Source organism: Crocodylus siamensis, chromosome 14, assembly GCF_052110815.1.
Source record: "Crocodylus siamensis isolate JL-2025a chromosome 14, ASM5211081v1, whole genome shotgun sequence".
NCBI lineage: Eukaryota > Metazoa > Chordata > Crocodylia > Crocodylidae > Crocodylus > Crocodylus siamensis.
Window position 1 is genome coordinate 24,515,907 of NC_143408.1, and position 19,363 is coordinate 24,535,269.

Sequence of the window (19,363 nt, forward strand, 5' to 3'; positions counted from 1 at the left end):
TGCGTGGCTAATTAGCACTGTAGATAATAAGCTGGTTTCATGGAGTTAGCGTGGATCAATGTCTCAGTTAACTGGGTTAATTACACAGTGGATGGGCATGTGCTTCTGGTAAAGACAAACTGATGATGAGAACATGGCCCAACTTTCGCGGCAGGTGCTGCGGCGCTGGGGGAAGTAGCAACAGCTGCCGTCCATGGGAAGAGGTTTCCTTTAATGGCACAGAGTGAGGTTTGGGAGATGCACCGGGTCTGTGCTGTGCCTCTGTGTCCCTCCATGATCTCTTCCCATATCGCCAGCCTGACTCTCTTTGTAGAGAACCTTATACAAACGGGTCCCAATCTCCACGGGCCCCCCGCTGCTATAAATAATGCAGATGAGAAGGTCCCGGCGGAGCCCGGGGAGAATTTATCCGGAGGCTGGGTGGAATTGTGCAGCCTCTCAAGGATGAACTCATGGACACCCATTGATTTCAATAACGAAGCATCGCCTTGGACACTCGTGTGGAGCAGAAGCTCTATTTCACATGTCATAACGCCAATGCTGCCTCTGCCGGGAGCGAGGGCCCATCACTCATGGCGGGTAAACTGGCTAATTCTTTAGCATCCGAAGCCACAAACAGGCCGAGGGGTCTGGGCCTCGTGGAGCATGTGCAACAGTGCCTGTAGGGTCCCCCTTCCTGCGGGGCTGCCAGTGTGCTCCCCCGGCTCAGATGCTATCTCCCGCCAGGCTGCAGCGGAGATGCTCCAGAGCCGACAGGCTGTCCGCGCAGCACAGCGCTGCAGAGCCAGGTACCTGCTGGTTAGCATTCCCACCACACTCATGAGCCGGTAATACCTGCCATGCAGCGCACGTCCCCCCCGGCTTTCCTGGGACACGGCACGTGTTGCGGGGTTATTAATCAGCGTATCCGGGAAAGAGTCGTGTTGTGTCTTTGGCTGCTGATCTGGAAGATGGGCTTCGTGCGCAGAGGCCCCGTTCACGCTGCTTGCCGATGGCTGGGGGATCAGCCCAGCCGCCCGAAACCCCTCGTCCCGAGCATGCGGCAGACGTGCGCAGCTGAGCTGCGGAGCTGCCGGGAGGCTGCTTTGGCTCCCACCCTTGCCTGCCTCCTGGCTCGTGTTGCCGTCTGCGGGGGAGCCCTCTCATGCCCCCCAAACACGTCGCCCCCTTGCAGCCGGCCGTCATCCCAGGGTTACCCCCCTCCCAAAGACTGGGAGATGTGGGTCCATCTCTCTCCAGTGTTGGGAATGAAGCAATGTTGTGGGAGAAGCAGAAAGGGAAGAGGGGAAGCTCTGTCCCCTTCCTGGCTGGCTGGTGGGCAAGGAGGAGAGGGCACCTCCATGCAGTTAGCTATGCCCAAAGAGCAGGTGGGAAGGGTCGGCTGCCCACGTTCCCACTGGGGTCTCCACCTCCTGCCAGGGATAGCCAGGGACCAGGACGGCTGGGCCCATTGCATGACGGTGTAAATGCCCAGGCAGTGGGCTGGGAATAGAGCTGCTCATCCCAGCTGCAAGATGCCCGTGTGTCTGAAGACACTGTCCCCTGGCTTTTGCTGAAGTCACCATGCCCCATAGTAACATGTGAGGGTCTGACATGGGGCTTCCAGGCAACCCCTGCTATCGGGGGCTGTCTGTGGGTGCAGAGCAGCAGAGCTGACGGCTTGGGACATCCTAGCAGTCCAATCCCATGCCATTGCTCTGGCCACGACGCTGTTGGACATCTCAGGGTCCCCTCCTTCCTGGGCATGAACCAGCTGGGGTAGGTATAGAGGAGACCCAGGGGAGTCAGGTGTGCTCCGGGCATGCCCTGAACTGACCTCGGTTCCCTGTGCTCTGGTGAGCTAACGAGGTCACCATCGGCCCCACCAGGGCTTGCCTGTGGTCCAGGAGCTGCATTCCCTGGAGCCAGCCCCTCCGAACATGACAGGAACAGCCTGCCGGCCCCTTGGCGCGTGTTAGCATGCATCGCCATGTCTCCCCGGCCCTGTTATCTCTGACAGCTGTATAAGCTGAGTGACCCGGGCACGGCACTGAAGACGCGGCAGGCTTCTCGGTGGCCAGGGCTGTGTGTGCAGGGGGGTTCACACGCAGCGTGCGGTTGCTACAGCAACCCCGTCCCCACGCAGTGGCTCTGCAGGGGTGCAGCGCTGTGTGACTAGCTCCGGTGATGGTGGAGATGGGGAATGGCTTTGGCAAGAACTTCTGGGAGGGGAAGGGGAAGGGGAAAGGGAGGCAGCACGGAGGTGGACACCGCAAGTCCTGGACACCACTGGCCAGAATCAGCTAAGCTGCTTTTCTCCCAAATGCAGCAGCAGGGAGGAGAAGGATGAGATGAGCCACCCATCCAGTAACCCTGCGACACCCAGGCCTCCAGCCACGGATGGCGCGTCCCTGCACAACCAAGGGAGGCTGGCCCTGATCAGCCCTGACCACGTCCTCTCCACCTGGACCTTATGTTGGATCATTCCTCTAGGTTTAATCAGCCACGGCAGAGCCCAGTCGGCAGGTATCGCCGTGCCCAGCTGCCCGCTCCACCTTCTCCCCCGCGGCCTGCTGAGCTGCAGAGCTCTCCAGAGCCGGGAGCTCACTGGCATCTGCTCTCCATGTCATTAAACAGGTCTCGGAGGCTGATCTTGCCACGTGTACAGGCTCCACTGCCTTGGTGTTTCCCAGGCTGGGGATGAATGCCAAGGAGGGGGGCGAGTGTAACCACAGCTGACACCCGGCACCTCGCCGCCCACCGCTCTTGGCATCGCACGCATTTAGCCCGATGCAGCCACCTCTGGGGTGGAAGGCGGCAGCCCCACCAACACCATCTCATGCAGCACGAGGGAAAGGGGAAATTTAGGTGACGGGCGCAGCTGTACTCTGCAAGACAATTCAAAGCACATAGGGCTGTGTGGGAGGGAGGCGGTGTGATTGTAGTCCTGACTCTTACAAAACACTGGGAGCTGTATTGTTTGAACAGAGCCCTTGGGGGTTTAACCTTTGCAAAGCAGCCACACCGTAAATGGCATACAGAGGACGCCTGACACAGGGGCAGATTCTCCACTAAGGCTCATGGGAAGCCTACCTATAAATCCTATACCTATAGGGTAATTCAAACCTCCTGCTGTGTTGGGGAAGATGAGGCACTAGAGGGTGCCACAGCACATGCTGAGTGTGTGTGTGCAAGATGGGTGGTGTCTTTGTACATGCGGGCACGTGCATGTGACCCTGCATGTGAAGGTGTGTGTGCCCTTGGGTGTGCAAGCGTGTCTGAGCATGCACAAGTTGTGAGACAAAGGGTGCGTGTGTGTCTGTGTGTACACAGGGTTAACAGCTGTCTTCTGCACTGGTGGGAGAGAAAAAAGGAGACAAATTCTCCAGTTCAAGAGCAATTTCAGAACCCACTCAAGCTTTGTGCCACTTGGTGAAATCTCAGTGCGCCTCAACTAGATCAGAAATTGGTTTACATTCCCCTCTATGAGTTTATGAGTTTGTAAAAGTTGATTTATTTTATTCCATTGCTACTTCAAGATATTACTGCAAAGGCATCTGTTGGGAGAAGGGCCGAGATTCATTATAAAGTTATTTAAACAAAGTTGCTGCTCTTGGAATTGTTGGATCGGGTGTTGTTTTATTTTTATTGCGTGGCAAGGGGGAGAAAATCGCCAGGAAAGAAGCTGCCTCAGCTGTGCCAAGTGCCTGAAGGGCTGGTGTTGTGCACTTGCGAGGGAAGAGGTCCACACTTGATTGCATGGGATAGCATCCAAGCCCCAGGGAAGCCACTGACCCTTTGCCAAAGTGACGCTTGGACTTGGCTCCGGGTCCCACTGAGCTATTTAGCATGGATGCAGGGCCTGAGCCAACCCTACTCAAGGCCCTGCAAAGCACAAAAGGCGGGTGGATGTTTCAGAGGACGGAGTGTGGCAAAGGCAGGGGTGGGAATGAGACTTGAGCAGGCTGCAAGAGATCAGGCTTAGGCACCTAAGCCCACTGCCCGAGGGGCTGTCAGCAAGGACCAGGCTATGGAACAGCCTCTCAGCTCTGATCCAGGGGCCTGTCTTGCTCCACGTCCTCCCTCCCCCCCACAAATCAGAGCCACTTGAGCCGCCTTCCTCCCCCCCACACTCTTTTCTCATGTCGAGTTTGCCTGGCTCAATCAAGAGGCTTGCGAGCAAAACCCAATTGTAAAACAATTTGAAAGCAATTTTGCAGCAGCCGTGTGATAAGAGCCAGTGCCTGTATCAGTGATGTTCACTTTGGAGCCACAATGCACAGAAATAATCATCTCAGTTAGGGGAGAGAAAAACACACACGGCAAGTGCCGAGATAGCCCTGCCGGCTCCTGCCCAGCCTTGCGTTCATCTTACATTAACAGCTAGCTCAGGCCCCGAGACACGGGGAGAAAGTTTGATCTCCAGCAGCAGCTCCTCAGCTAGTGCGACCTGCCCCATTGACTTGCATGGAGCCGTGCAGATTTATGCCGCCTAAACCTGTGACCTATTGGCTTCCATGGGACTGCACTGATTTTTGCTCACTTTCAATCAGGCCCATTAATCTCAGTGGAGCTGCCAGCTAGGCAATGGATGGATGCCACCTCAATGAATGGGCACCAACCGGACGTCAGGTCGGAGCTGCCAACTCGGTGGATGGATGCCAACTGGACAGCTCATGCATTGAGTTGAATAGAATTGGGGTAAGACTTGGTCCCAGTGTCCTCTGCTCTGAAAGAAGATAGGAAAGTTGGGTTGGCAGGGATTTCACAAGGTCATTTAATTCAGGGCTCTGCTCAAGCCAGGATCACCCCTGGCTCTACCACCCCAGCGAAGTGTCTATCTAACTTGCTTCTGAAGGTCTCCAAGGATGCAGACTCCACATCTCTCCGTGCCTGTCCCAGTGCCCGACCGCCCTCCTAGGCAGAAAGTTTCTCAGAAGAATAAGCTTGGAGAATGCACTTGTGGGATAAGAAGGCAGTGGCATTTTCCCCAGCCAGATGATTTGGCTCTTTATTAATCCCCAGGATCATGTTCTAGCACTTGGAAGCTCATTAGGGCTGTGTTTTCACCATGCACTGGGGCCTGTCTCAGCTGGGTCCAGCAGGCACTGGGGTGACGCACCTACAGTCAGTACAGAGCAGTTGCCAGATCAGTTTGGTTCCTCCTGGGCAGCCTGAGATGAGATGAGATGAGATAAAGCACTGCCCCCAGATGTGAACCCCAGCTCCTGTTGCCCCTGAATCCCTAGGAAATGTTCTGATCTGGACTGGCACGGGCATCGCCCTGACAGGGCAGCTGGTACCAGGAGCCATAGGGTCAGTCCAAGGCAGAGCAGGGAGCATCACAAAGGGCATCTGCACATAACTGAATGGAGGAAGGGTGAATTAGCTTCTCCCCCAAGGAAAGGGAGGCCTCGGTGAGGAAAGGAGTGAGAATGGGATCTCGAATCTGAGCATTTAGGGAGGAAGCATCACACCCCCACCCGCTCATCTGCAGCATCTGAAGGCTACCCAGGATTCACCCGCGCACTGTACACGTGCTGCACTCCTCCATGACCCTCTAGTATCGGTATTATTATTCAGCGAGACACTCAGATTGCCACCACCCGGGCCAGCAAGCGAGAGGGGAAACAAGGAGGAGACGAGGCTGCCAAGATACAACCCAAAGGGTGCGTGGGGCAGACAAGGGGCCCCAGGGACCCTGGAAATCTCCCACTCACGGCACCCGTTCCCCACGCGGTTGCAATCCCTGCCTGCTAGCAGCAGGACCAGCGCCTGCAATACATAGATAGCCCCTTTCATCTGCAGTGCTCTGCGCTTCACAAACAATAATTAATGAGGCCTCGGTGGGGAGAGAGGCACTTGCATTGGCCGCTTTCCCCTGCAGTGAAATCCTTCATCTTGTGTCTTGTTAATCCAAACTCTCCTGCAGAGCCCCAAAGGGGGTGTTAACCCAGCCTCGCTCGGGGCCCTGGTATCCTGAGCCTGGCCTTGCCTCCTTTGCTCCAGACAGGATTGTAGGAGCCATACGCCAGACCTGGACCCAGATCAGGCTTCACCAATGAGCCTTGGCAATACAGAAGCCTGTCTGATGCTGGACACTTTGGGGCAGGGTTCACTCCCTCGTTAGCGCTCCCAATGCCCAATTGCCACAGGGAAGGGAGCAGGCTGAGTGGGCCAGGGCTGGATTAGAGCCGGTCCAGGGTTTGGCAGCAAATGGGTGGATTTCTTCTGCATGTTGTGGGGAGGGCAGTAGCTGGGTCTCAGCACAGGGCCTGGCAGAGGAGAGGAGGCTGAGCCTGACGGACAGTAAGACCTCATTTTTGCTGCCAGGGTATAATCCACTCCCATGGTTTCAGGATGGCAGCTTGGTCCCTGAATGAGCTCTGCAGAACTGGACCCTCCTAGGTCGGCAAGGGAGAGGGGAAACAAAGAGGAGAAGCAGCTGCCTGGAGAAAATCAGTATGGCCCCATGCATGTCAGTGAGGTTACACTGAGAGATGCTGGCTGAGGATCGCGGCTGGTTAGTGTCCTGGATGGGGCTGTGAACCCAGCTGGAGGAAGACTTTGTATCATAGGCTAGCACAAGGGAGGAGGATCAACAGCATGGGGATCTGGGCTGGGATCATGAACACCTGCACTCTGCTCCAGCTCTGCCCGTGACACTGCTATTTAACCTTGGGCAAGTCATTTCCCCTCTCCGTGCCTCAGTTTCCCTTCCCCCTTTTCCTGTCTCAGCATGCTAGCCAGACAAGGCAGGTGCACACAGCACCTAGGATGCTGGGGCCCTGATCTCTCTCTGAGCATCTGACTTGGCCCCCGTGAGCTGGGTGCGCTGATCAAGCAGGCATCAAGGCCCTGAGATCCCTCATGCAGCTGGACGGCTTGCTGTGCTGGAATTTGTTTTGCGGGCTTTGAAACACTAAATCCCCAGAAACAAATCCAACCAGAGTGACGGGATATTGCTCAAGCTCCTGTCCACGTGGCAGTTCCAACTGCTCCCCTGCAATATGCACAAGACAAACTGTGCGGCTATTAGCACCACATCAATATCATTTAAAGCCACCTTCGGAGGAGGGCCTGGCAGCCCCATTACTGTACTTAATTTCCCTGTGACTGGGAATGGATGGAAATAATTGCGCTGCACTGGCCCTTCCTGCTCTGTCCTCTCCAGCCAGATGGATTTTCTCTGGTTCTTTCTCCCAATTTGGCTTCAGGATGCAAACATCATTTATAGCCACTGATTTTTTGAATGGCCAAGGGTATAATGTACCATCAAAAAAGATTTTAATACTTCGTGGAGTGGGTTTATTTTTAAAGCAGCTGGCTTTCCCCAAAATTTGGTAATCCCCAGCTCATGAGTTCAGCAAATTTGACTCCGGGGCTGGCACCAGCTGACTCCCGCATGGCCTGAATTCAAGCCGTTCTTCTGCACATCCTGTTTTTAGCCCTTTGGGCTTTCAGGTTGCGGTTGATCCTGCTCTTCGCTGCTGGGAAATGAGGGTGGAAAGAAATATATAGGGACAGCCAGTGTGGTTTTTATGAGGAGTGTATATATTATAAAGGCCGCGACTTTCTTCCATCTTAGGGGGGAGGCTGCTCAGCACCAACACCCTGACTCCTGCTCGCAGGACAGGGCAGGCTGGTCTCTTCTTCGCCACCTCCATGGCCACAGAGAGAACCTGTTGCAGATCCTCTGTTCCCTGAAAGAAAAGGGAAAGCTAGACACGGGAATAAGCATCTCCACAAAGAAATCCCCACAGAGGCCCCGGTGCAAAGTCAACAGCAAAGAGGAGGCCCACGAAGATGGATTGCAAGCTCTTCACCTCACAGCTCTGGAAGACGTCCCCGCAGCGAGGAGTGGGAGGATCACAGCTGCGCTCCAAGAAACCGAGGGGTTCAGCAACGAGCTGAACCCGGTCTGGGGAGCGGGCGGCGAGGGAAGGCGAGAAAATCTATCATGGATTAATCACAATAGGGCATCTTCCCTCAGACTTCTGTAAAACTCCAATGTGATAATTTACTGGGAAGAATATCCTCTAATGAGCTTCGAGGAAACTGCAGGCTTTTTAATGGGCTTCTTAATGAAGAATCATTTAGGCTTTTATTAACACTGAGGAAAACCACATGGTGTTTGGTAGCTACTTGGAGCGGGATGAACATGAATAATTGCCTCCGGTGTTCAAACACAAATTCTCTAATGGTCCCCTGCTCAGGGCTTTGGGGGCTCCCATCATGTGGGGCTTTGGGAGACGTATCCGGAGCGAGGACTTCCTTGGCGTTCCCAAATGGAGTTTCCAGTACACTGAGCATTGTCACAAGCACCATCAGCACCAGATGTTCTCCAGATGTTCTTGCAGCCAAAGATAGTTTGAAGAATGAGGGCTCTTGGATGGGCTCCATATTGAGTGCTTCTCTGCAATCTCCCCCTTGCTTCAGTCAGTCCCTGATGAGACTGGCGTTCACGGAGTCATGACAGCATCTAGAGTAGATACTGCCTGATGCCTGAATGCTCACCCTGTGCTTTGATCCAGTATTCCTGCAGGTAGAGGGAAGACTTTCATTGACTTCAGTGGTTTTCAGATCCAGCCTGGTGGGCAGTGAAGGCTGTGCTCCCACCGATGCTTTGTTCACTTGTTCAAACCTTTTGCAGGGAAACTTAAGTCAGACTTGGGTCCTCGGAGCCCACTTGGAGAGCACCGAGCTGAGGCACGCCAGTCCAGAAGGAAGCAGGGTGCAAGGTTTGGCATTTCTTGGGGCTCAGAGAAGCCAATTCAGAAACATCGCAGAATGCCCCCGGTGCAGAGAAGAGCTGTTGTTCATGTGCCACCCGGTTTCATAATGTGAAGGAGCCAGAGCTAATAAATCAACGTGCTTCCTGCTACGAGCCTGCGTGGGGTTCGCTCGCTGTGCTGTGCGCTTGCAGCCGGGAGAGCCTTTGTGGCTCATCTTGGCAATAGGCTCTTGCTGCAAGTGCCAGGAGCTCATGGGAAACATGTCTGTGTGGTGATGAGAAGGGCTTCAAAGACAGCGAATTGAGGGAGTACAGTTATATCAAGAGGAGGGACATTGAAGTAGGCAACACGAGTGGTAAAGCTGGGACCAGGAGAGCTCTCTCTCTCTCTCTCTCTCTCTCTCATCCTGATTTTGCTGCAGGGTTTTCTCCCAGCTTCTGCCCAGGTCTGTGCCTCCAACCCTACCAGCAAGTTTCCCGTAGGCAGCTTTTAGCAGGAACCATCTGTCTTTCCTTGCACGGCCTGTACATCCACCTCCATCGGCGAGGATGACTAAGGGGCACTGGCATGAGAGACAGAAGCTGCACTCCGAACTCCTCTCTGCTTCCTCCAGTGATGCTGCCACATTCAATAACAAGTTGGACGATGAAGAGCTGCGTTGCCCTCAGTCCCTCAATCTGCACTTCATGCAGATGAGTCAGGGGACACGCTGTGTCAGGCAGCTGCTTCCAGACACCATCGCCCTACACAGAGCTGGGGAGCCAGGCTCACGCGTTTCCCCATGGGAGATGGGGGGATGTTGCACCTCTGCCTTTCCCCTCTCTCGGCTCCCCATCATTTCCACACTGCATCTGGGGCAGGGCCATTAGGATGCGGCAGGAGCACTACAGGGAATGACAACCAACTACATAGGAGTGTCTTGGGAACTCAGCAACACTGTGGCTTGCAAAGACCTACTCCTGGTGGCCGAAGCTCACCCCTGGGTATAGGGCAACTAGGAGGCATCAGTTGGGGGTTAGGAGGGGACCTGATTAGTCAAGGAGGCAGTGGTGTAGGGCTCTGAGCCTGCCTTTCCCACTGCCCTGCTGGGTGCCCCTCTCTCTGCCTCTGTCTCCCCTTTCACTCTTGCCTGTTGAGACTGTCAATATATTACTGGTTATGAGAGCATCTCCCACTGTGTTTGTGCAGAGCCTGACACAATGCAGCTCTGGTCTGAATGCTATAATAACACTCGTAATGATTTAAGTCATTGGGTCACATCCTAAGGTCCTTTCTCCGGTCTTTCTCCACTGCCCCAAAATGCCCAGTTTTGCCTGGCTCTGCCTGATTAGGCAGTGAATAAAGGGCCTCTGAATCTGTCCCTGAGAGACCACTAGTTGGGAAGACAGAAATAACCATGAAATTACTGTCTTAATCTATCCGGTGCTTACTGAGCAATCTGAGGGCCAGCAGTTACCATACAATTATGGAGTTAATTAAATGGGTATCTGTGCCCTCCAACATAAAACACTACCAGAGGCACCCGCTGAGTATTGGCTTTCAGAGAAATAAATGAGACAAAGGACAGGGGAATGGGAACAAGTTATTTTAGGGGGGGGGAAAAATGAAAGGACGTTCATCATTTTCATCTCTGATCTAGCAGTTTGCAAGATGCCAGGAGTTGAACTCTGGTTTCATTTCAGAGATTTCTACTCCAGCACAGAGGAGGCAGGGGAAAAACCTTTGCCAAATTCAATAGAATTAGTCAATAATATTTCATTAATACAGAGGCTATATCACACGCTTTTAAGTGGAGACACAGTAATCACAATTTATTTTCCAGCTAGATTTATTCTCCCTGTACAGCCAGCAGTAAAATAAATGGTAATATTACAATTATAATTAATCTCTAACCCTGAAATGTTAGCAATAGCCAGGAACAAAAAAAAGGAGCTATCTTGCGGGGAGAATTTTCCGGGGAGAAATGACACGCAGGTGGATTTATTTAACTCTCAATTAAAAGTTTAACATGGCTGTTACTCCGCCAGGCCTGATTCGCTGGGGGCTGTCTCTGCTTTATTCCTGGCTCGTGTCAGGTTGCTTGGGCTCCGGTGCTCGGAGGCAGAGGTGACGTGGAGTGCATCTGACCCCGACTGCCGTTCAGTCATTCCTGATTTACACCCATCCGAGAGCAGGATTCAGTTCAGTGGTCCAGCTCTGTGGCTCGGCATGACCCCTATGCAGCTGCTGAGGCTCTATATGTGGTCTATAAGCCTTCCACTCCCAGTCCTTGCCCTGAGATGCGTAGCAGCAGAAGGCAATGTCTTCCTGATTGCTGCCTGGGGTCTGTGTAGACCCCCAAAAGTCTCCTCCGAGAGATCACTGACAACTCTCATGCCTCTCCCAGGTCATCCCAGCCCTGTTCCTCTCCATCGGGTTCTCCCTTCCATTTCCATAGAGATGTCTGTCTCTCTCAATGGTTTGTGCAGAGGTGGGCCCAAGGGCTGGCAATCTCCCAGCAGATTTCTCCCCCCGCCCCTATAATTCCTGTCTGTAACCAGTGCCTGTGACCCACACGGCTGCTGCTTTCAAGGCTGGAGGATCCAAGCTCCCGTCTTGCCATAAGCCAGCTCCCAAGTGCCACGACCTGCACCTTTCCTGCTGGTAAGAAGACCCTGTCCCTTCAGAGTTGATTAATGGCCCCTCCTGTCCGTGGGGATCACCCAGCTCTTCCAGCAGCAAATTAGCCTGAGAACATTAAACTCCAGGGAGGCCTTCCAGGCTGAGCCTGAGCAAGATGCTGTTCGTAGCAGGGGGTGGGAGGGCAGGAGAGCCTGTTTACAAAGAGCTGCTCTTTCCCACTGCTAATTACTCCCAACTTCTGCAGCTCCCATTAAGGGCTGGCTCTGCCCGACAGGAGACGCGCGCACTGATCTAATTTGTCTGCGCACGACCGGCGGGTGGACTTTCAAGCAGAAGGAAGAGTTGGGGGAGGAGCTCGGGTCCTGTTGGAAAGGCCTGAGAAGGGTCGATTGTTTCCTTCTCTTCCTGCTGTGGATAAAGCTGCTCTTGGAGCCTTCCTGGGACACTTGGAGCAGGGCTGACTATCAGCTCAGGGCTCGTGCATGGTCGGGGCCAGCAGAGCAGCCCCTGCCTAGCAGAGCTCAGGCGCAAGATGGGAATAAATAACCCTGATTTCAGTAGGGGCACGGAGAGCATCTGCCAGCATTTGCCTGTGATCATCCTTGGAGGAGGCTGCTCACTGATGGAGTGGAGCTGATGTCTCTTGAGTGAAGGGGGCCATCAGACTGGACGTGACGGAGGATGCAGAGCACAGAAACCATCTCCCTGCCAGCAGCCCATGGGCTCTGGGACCTGTCAAGCTGCAGAGGGGTGGGGCAGGGTCCGTTCTGCTCCAGTCTGAACAGCAGATCCCAGCACCTGGATACTGCAGGGACCGGTGCCCGTGAAGGGCTGGAGAGGCATCTACCCCAGCCTGGGCTGGCAGCAGAGCACGGCAGCACTGGGCCTGGCTGCAGGGATCCTGGCGCCCCTCCGACACGCAGATGCTTGGTCTGCCTGGAGGCAAGTGAACTCTCCCCACAGTGTGGCACCTGGGCCCGTGACTCAGTTTCCTCTTGCCTGTCAGGTGTGCTTGATATTGCAAATAATTGGCCTGGAAGCCAGCGAAGAAGAGTCTCCACCTGCACGCGCGGCAGATCCTGGGCCTTGGAGATCGCCCAACCCAAAGGCACCCCAGCAAGTGGTGGAAATGTAGGGGAAGGGGGATAGAGGGAGGGCTCCAGCCGGGAGACCCTTAGCTGGGGCTGAGCTGTCCACGAACTACCACGGAGCTGTAGTGATGAACGCCAACCAGGGATCTGGGGCCCTGGACCTCAGGGAGAGCAGAGCAGCCGGGAGCGTGTCAGGGAAAAGGTTGTTCTGCCATCGATGCATGATCAGAGACCCCAATCCCACCCCCTTCACTCCCTGCTCAGCCTGTCTGCTTTTGCCATGCACCAGGGTGCTTTCAGCCTGGGTTTCCTTTGCTGCAATGCCCAGCCCCCTGATCCTTCTCCAACCCAAGACATACCAGACCCCCACATCCCCCTGCCCCTGCCCCACACAACTCTCCCCAGCCACTGGTAGAGCCCTTCATTGCACATCAGCATGTGTGTGTGTGTGTGTGTGTGTGTGTGTGTGTGTGTGTGTGTGTGTACACGTGTGCATGTTAATGTAATTAAACACTCCCTCCCCACAACACGCGAGCATGTGCCTCAGATGTGGGCAGGTTCCCTCTGTCCTGGAGGGAATAATTTATGGAAATAGAGGAAGGTGCTTTAAATTATTCAATATAAATGTAAATAGGAGAAAGGGCTTCTTTGAATAAATTGTGTTATTTATGCTCAGCCCGGGAAAAAACTGGGCAGCGGGATCGGAGCTGCTGGCAAATCGTGGCATTTGTTTCCCTGCTATAGGATGCAAATAACCTCACTGCGCTTTACATTGTCAAACACGGCTTATGAATTATTAACACCTTCCCGGCTCTTATTTAAAGAGCGCTCATAAGGGCCCCACTTCAGTGCAGGGCCCTAGGATACGGGGGCAAGGGAAAGCAGAGAGACTGAGAGGTGCCTGTGTTGGGCATGCAGATGGGCGTCTGGTCCCAGGGGTGCATGGCACGATAGGCAGATGCAAAGGGAAAAGTGCCCTGGGTGTGGGTATCACAGCACTGATCCCTTGGGGATCTCTCCCAGCTGTGGTTTCCCATGGAAATGTGTGCCTGGGAAGAGGTGGGCAGGAGGGTTTCCCTGGGGACAGTTACAGAGGATATCCGAGCATGGGAGCTAGCTGCATTATTCATTGCCGACAACTCATGTTATTGCTTTGGCAGGGGCTGGTGGCCCTGAGTCCCGTGGACGTGTTTGTCACTGAGACAGGTGCCAGCTGGGGGATGCTTTGGGATGAGCTTGCTTGGCCTGTGGATGCCTCTGTGCATCATCCTGATCCGTGGCCACGTGGAGAAACCTACCTGCCTGAATGACAGGGCAGAAGAGGCAGTCAAGGAGCCCTCGGGGCACTCCGTAGCCCTCAGTAGCAAGCACCGACCCAGCTTTCCCTGTCCCAGTGCCTCATTGCTTCTCTGTGCCTGACTGATAGTGGCTGGAGGCAAGGCCCTAAGGACCAGCTCTTATAGGGCTTTGCAGGGCAGCATGGTGCTGGGGGCACAGTGTGGGTCCTAAATGCACTCCCCATGAGCACTGCCTCTGCCCCAGCATGTGCCCAGCATAGGCCATCAGGGACACAGGCCACACGGGTGATCGGGTGCCTCCCCCCTCAGCTGAGTGCTGTAGCCCTGCTACAAGGGGACCTGCCTGGCTCCTAGATCCCCTGCCTTCCCTAATCCTTCCCCCCAGCGCACAAGGGTTGCGCTTGACCCAGAAGCCCAGGAGCAAAGCCACCGCAGGCTGTCTCTGCAGCAGAGCACATGCATCACCACCCCGGGTTGCTCGAAGGGGCATGCAGAGCCTCCAGTGCCAGGGTTGCCAGAGGTGCCCAGCACAGGAGGGATGGGAACAAGCTCAGATGGATGCAACCCACTGACCTGAAGGAAGAGCAAAGAGTGGGAATACACTGGTGGAGAGACCTCAAGGGCCCCTGGGCTCCAGGTCAGGGTTTTAGGGGGATCAGGCCTGATCCGTGCCAGCCAGCAGAGCACACGCTCTGGGCCAGGCCATGGCAGCGGCAGCTTGGGTGAAAGCAACAAGTCTCCTGGAAGCAATTTCATGGCCCCTGCCCACGGTGAGCAGCTGAGCCCAGAGGGAGGACGCTGATCCGCGGGGCTAATAGCTTTGCACATCTCCGTGATGCATCAGTCCTTCATCAGGAAGCCCAAAGCTGGCTGGATCATGGGGGCTGTCCCCACCCCGACTCGCATGCATCTGGGGGCTGTCTTGCAAGGAGCCCAGTGACCTCTCGGCCCTGCCCTGCAGGGCACGGGCAGATGGAGGGGCCAGAGGGCTGATGTGGAACCATACAAGGGCTGCGAGCAGGGAGCTTCCCTGAGGCTCGCGGTGGAGAGCAGCATGCAGCTGCACAGAAGCCTGGCTGCCAGGGGACGAGGCGCATTTACACTTGCACACCTTGCACATGGGCACGCACATGCCAGCACAGGCACATGCAAAAACGTGTGGCAGAGAGGGGAACGTAGGACATGTCTGACCTCAGAGCCAGGCACTCACATTTGCAGCCCACCCCGGGAAAGACACTGCCCTGGTGACACCCTTGCACGTGGATGCACGCTCAGGTTTCACATGCAACCAGGCAGGTAGCAAAGGGTCTGGACTGCTGGGTCTTCTCCCCCCTGCTCCCAACAAAACTCTGAGTGATTCAGCTCAGGCCACTGCTGCCTCCCACCCCTCACTTGTGCCGTGTTGAATGGCCACTTCCTCCGGCTAAGCCTGACTGGGCCTGGCTGCCGCCTCCTCCCACAGACCCTCAGAGCCCTCTTGAGAGATGCCCTGCCCCTTCTGTCCATTAAAGCCGGACCAGTGCCCTGGGGGTCCCGGAGGCTGGAGCCGGCTGCAAGGAGGGGAGGGGAATTCTCCATAGGAGCCAGGCTGGCGCTGCCCACGCTGGCTCCGCCGCTGTTTGATCAGCAAGCATTGTGGCCGCAGGGGCCCAGGCCCATGAAAAATGCAGGAGACAGGATGTGTGTGTGACTCGATAAACATCATTGCAGCACAGGCCAGGGGAAGGTCTGTTTGGACAAGGGCGGGAGGCACCGCCAGGCCCAGCCTTTGCCCTAGCGCACCACTTACAAGCCCCCGAGAGGAGAGTGGCTCGGAGCCGGACACCCCCCAGTCTCAGTCTGGGGAGCGCCAGGAAAATGGTCCCATTGCACTCAGCACCAGTGATCAGCCTGGGATGTGGGCACACCTGAGTGTGTGAGATTCATATTGGCATTGTGTGGGTGGGTGTGATTTATACAGGCTCTCTGTGCGTGAGTGCATGTGTTGGATACACAAGTGCATTCTAGACAAACACCTACATGAGCATGTTTAAACAGAAGTGATCCTGCCTTCAGCAGGGGGTTGGATTAAATGGATCCCCCCCACACCCAAGGGCCCTGCCAGCCCTGTTTCTCCATGATTTGGCACACACATGTGTGTTTGCACACATGCATTTGTACACATGTAGTGGGGATACACAAGCCGCCACCGAGAGTTGCTTCTTGTTGCATCAAGCCATGACCAGCAGGGAGAAGCTGAACAGTGCAAATGAATGGAAGTGTGAGTGAGTCTGGGCACGTCCTGGAGCTCTGCACATGTGTGTTTCATGCGTGTGTTCACATGTTTTCTGTGGCTACATTGTGCCTTGCTCCAGTCCATCCCATGGGGATGGGATGCATTGGGGTTGGAACATGCCTGTCCCATGGTGAGGTACAGGGGCATGGGGGTCCATCCAGGGGGATACAGTGGTGCCCCCTCAGCACCATTCACACTCAGCTATCTGGGCAGGGCAAGGTTGGATCCCAAAGCAGAAAGCAACCATGAGGAGGGGAGCATCTGCCCACAGCCCTGCATGTGTGCACCCCTGCCTCTCTCCCCACCCGCAGCCTCGGGGCCTGAACCCTCCAGAAGAGCAGTCTGTGCAGAGGCTCCCAGGGCTTGGATCAGGCCTCCAAAACACCTGGGTGAACTCAAGTTGCTATTAACTCCTGGTTTGCCAGTAGACAGTAAACCTCCATGCTTTCAAAACTGCCTGGGGGGCAGTGTCCCCAGCGTCCGGGGGAAGGACGCTTGTTGTGGTCTCCAAACTGAAGTCCTGCTCACGCAGCAGCAGTGCTTCAGACCTGGCATGGGGCAGGGTTTCATTATTGTTCTGTGGAAAAGGCAATTTCCGTGGATAATTCCTTCAAGAGCAACTTCCTTGTTTTCCACATGGATTCATTTTTCCACAGGACGGGGAACAAATTCACCACTTTCTAAACGGCTCTAGGAACAACCCAGACATCAGCAGAGCTTCCATCCAGGACCATCCACATGCACCCCTAGCCCTGGACCTGGAGGAGTAACTCTAGTAGTAGGCTATTATCTTCTTCATCGTGTCTCCAGTCCAACCTTTCTATATGGTCTGTACCCAATAATCGGCACAGGTCACCGCTTCTGGTGTTGGTGTCGCCAGATCTTGTGGGGTGCATTGTGATGCCACAGAGCCTCTCAGGAGATAATCCATGGTCTGCTTCTCCTGACAAATATAGTCTGAAAGCAGACCAGTAGAAGAAGGAGCACATGCACACTTTGCTAACAAGTCGCAGGCAAAACGCCTGGATATTATTTTTGTTATGACTCAATATTTGTATCGAGTTTCTTAAATAACCTTTGATAAAAAAAAAAAATGCCCTTACCTATAAATAGATAACAGTGCTCACGTGGCAGAAAGCCTGACAAAGATATACAATGCAGCAAGGATAATTCATAACTGATTGTCAACTATGAGGAACCAGTAATTGGAAGGTATTTACCAATGTAATTACAGAATACTGCAGCACAGATATCTACCAGTGCCTTCCCAGGTGCCTGAGAGGACTTTGGAGTAGATAAATAATAGACGCTAATGGAGCCCTGAAACTTTAGCATTTATACAGTACTACTACTAAGCACAGTGCGCATATTGAGCCGTCAATCCTTACAGCCGGTTCTGTGGTGGGGCGGGGGGGATGGCAGGGATAGCTTTAGCTGTTGGGATTTAGCGGCACCTGGCAGCTCCCGGTAAGGTCAAGGCTGCCGGGGTGCACACGCATCGTCCAGAGACAGCCGCTGCCCCAGAGAGCGTGCCGGCTGCCTAGACAAGTAGTGGGGAGAAGGGGGGCCCTGAGAGAAGTGCCTTGCCAACACTCATAGGCAGACAAGGTTCTTTGGGTAGATGTGATTTTTTTTTATTAGAGCAACTAAAATAGTTGAAAGAGTTTTCCTTTGCAAGCTTTTGGGTACAAACACCCTTCTTCGGGCAGAGGAAGCATCTGCAGTTGTTTTGTGCTCTTCCTGGGTGGGCTAGAAGCCAGCGCGCGAGAGCGCCAGCCCGTGGAAATGCAAATATGTGGCTGCCAGAGGGTCACAGCTCAGGCAGCGGGTGGGCAGCAGAGCTGGGCCTCAAACCCAGGTGTCCTGCATCCCAGCTGGGCACCTGATCTGCTGGGCAAGAGGGCACCGCCTAGCCTGATCGTCCAATCTGCCCCAGTGCAAAGTACCATCAAGGCTTAGCTGCTGGTGGTGGGAATGCAGCCAGAGCTGCAGAAAGCCTGTGTGACCCAAGTCCAGGTACCAGCTCCACTGCTTCCACCTTGCTCTGACATCCAGCCTGCGCTCACCGGGTCGGAGCCGTTCCTGGCCCAGCCTGGGCTCTTTGGGGCTGAGCTAATGGGCTTTCCTCCAGCCCGTGTACCATTCCCTGGGGTGGGGGAGCTCTAAGCCTGGCATGTGCGCGCACACACACGCGCACACGCACACACACACACACACACACACATCGGCTGCTGCATCTGGCTGGTTGGGTTTACGGTTGCCATGGAGATGGGCGCATGCAAGGGGAAAAACTTTCAGAAGAAAGGAGGGCGAGTGCGGGATGCAGCCGTGGGATGGATGGCCCTGGGCTGGGCTAGGTGGTGCATTCATGAGGCTAAGGAAAGCCCTGGGTGCCTCCTTCCAGCTCCCTGTAACATAGGACTTTCCGGCAGGGCCTTAAACAGCTCTCGAAAGAGGGGGAGCAAAAGAGAGAGGCATCTCTCTTTGCAGTTGTGTCTTGATGGCTGGTGGGTTCATTGCCTGAGCCTGGGAGCTGGGTGTGGGTATACCCAAGGACTCTGTGCTTCGAGCACTGCAATCACTGGAAGTCCCCAGGAAATAGCGTGTGACCCCAAAGGGGAGCAGATGGAGAAATGTCGGTGTGCTGTGAGCTGGGGTCAGAGGGGCAGGGAGACTCCTCTTCACACCGAGAGCTTGCGTTGCACTGGCTTTGGCAGGGGAGGATGGTCCTCACCTGGATGGCCATCATCTCCAGGTGCCAGCAGGGCCCAGCCCCTCCCACCTCTTTGGAGAAGGCTCCAGAGCTCATTTCCGCTGTGCTGCGGGGTTGCATGCTGCCAGCCTGCTCTCTCCCAAGCAAAGAGGTTTCCCTCCCCTCCCGTGGGAGACCAGTGTATCAGGTGCATCCTTGCTCAGGATCCTCCCAGGGATTTCAGAAGAGTCCATCCTCTGCCCTGGCTCTGACCCCCTGCCCAGCATAGGGCAGCTGAGGCCACCCAACAGGTCTCGTACCCAGCCCATAGTAGGGGCCTATACCCTATCTGCCCTGTATGGCCATAAGGAAATGTGCTGCTGTCTCCGAAGATGGCATCTGTGCCCTCCTGCACATTGCCTCCCTCCTCCTGCCTGGGCAGCACTCTCCAGCTGGGTTCAGAAAGGGGCAGCACTTCCCCATGCTGACCCAGAAGCAGGCTGAGACAGTGTCCCTGCTCCCTCCTTCTCCTCTGGCTGCAGGGGGGCAATGCACAGGGCTGGGGCAGAGCCCAACACCGCCTCCAAGCCTTCATGAGCATCCCGGTATCCATCGACTGGCATAGCAGCTTGTCAGCCCCTGCTCACGCCCCTACCAGCCCTCTGCGTCCC